Source organism: Limulus polyphemus, unplaced genomic scaffold (genome assembly GCF_000517525.1).
Source record: "Limulus polyphemus unplaced genomic scaffold, Limulus_polyphemus-2.1.2 Scaffold500, whole genome shotgun sequence".
Taxonomy (NCBI): domain Eukaryota; kingdom Metazoa; phylum Arthropoda; class Merostomata; order Xiphosura; family Limulidae; genus Limulus; species Limulus polyphemus.
Genome location: NW_013666110.1, coordinates 256059 through 257275, shown reverse-complemented (window position 1 = coordinate 257275; position 1217 = coordinate 256059). Strand labels below are relative to the sequence as shown.

Here is a 1217-nt window from a genome sequence, read left to right as displayed (position 1 = left end):
GGATTTGTTTTTATATGTAAAACCAAAACGGTAGATTTGTTTTTATATGTAACACCAAAACGGTAGATTTGTTTTATATGTAACACCAAAACGGTAGATTTGTTTTTATATGTAAAACCAAAACGGTAGATTTGTTTTATATGTAAAACCAAAACGGTAGATTTGTTTTTATATGTAAAACCAAAACGGTAGATTTTAGATAGAATTTACGACATAAGTCTCTGCAGTTAGAAACTAGTTCATAAAGTGTAATACGCCAATAATGTAGTGTATATCGCTAACAAATTGTGACACTGAACTTAAAACGATTATGTTGCACACATAATACTAGAAGTTATATATAAAGTTAGTTCCTACATGAAAGTCGGCCTCTTTCTGATGTGTTCCTTTTCACAGCTAAACTTATAACACTCGGTATATTTCCATTGAGCATTTTCTTTACAGGCTCGTCTGGAACCTCAACCATTCTTCAGTTGACATTCACACTTTACCTGTTCACCTATATTTTCACACCAGACAATTTTTGTACTACTAGTCCCAATAGAGCAAAACGCTGGTTGAAAAAAAAAGCTTTCTATTGTTATCTGGAGATTAAAGATCATTTGTGTTCTCTAAATTTTACTGTCAAAATATAATATAATAATAATACATGCTAGATAAAATTGGTCGACACTGTTGATAATATAGATTCAATATAATAGTCCACAGTTGAAAATCTGGCTCAGCATATTTAATAATATGGTTTTAATATAATAGTCCACAGTTGAAAATCTGGCTCAGAATATTTAATAATATGGTTTTAATATAATAGTCCACAGTTGAAAATCTGGCTCAGCATATTTATTAATATGGTTTTAATATAATAGTCCACAGTTGAAAATTTGGCTCAGCATATCTATTAATATGGTTTTAATATAATAGTCCACAGTTGAAAATCTGGCTCAACATATTTATTAATATGGTTTTAATATAATAGTCCACAGTTGAAAATCTGGCTCAGCATATTTATTAATATGGTTTTAGTATAATTGTGTACACTTTACAAAATAAAAAACAACTAAAACCTAAAACTTGTTTCTATTTTACAGCTTTTGTCGTGTTTAGGAACGGTAAGTGTGAATTATTCATATTAGATAGTAAAATAGTTTAATATATCAACAGCTCCTTAATAGCAAAAAAAAAAGAATCTTTCCAGGAGTTTTTACTATTTGTTTTTA

At 28.7% G+C, this 1217-nt stretch overlaps 1 long non-coding RNA gene across 1 annotated transcript in view; it reads left to right on the top strand.

Annotated features, from left to right (window-relative positions):
- LOC106458679 overlaps window positions 1-1109 on the top strand; it is a 21076-nt gene extending 19967 nt beyond the window's left edge. The window contains exon 5 of the long non-coding RNA XR_001290787.2: window positions 1089-1109. This is a non-coding gene — a long non-coding RNA (uncharacterized LOC106458679). The remainder of the gene's footprint in view (window positions 1-1088) is intronic.
- Window positions 1110-1217: the final 108 nt, after the last annotated feature.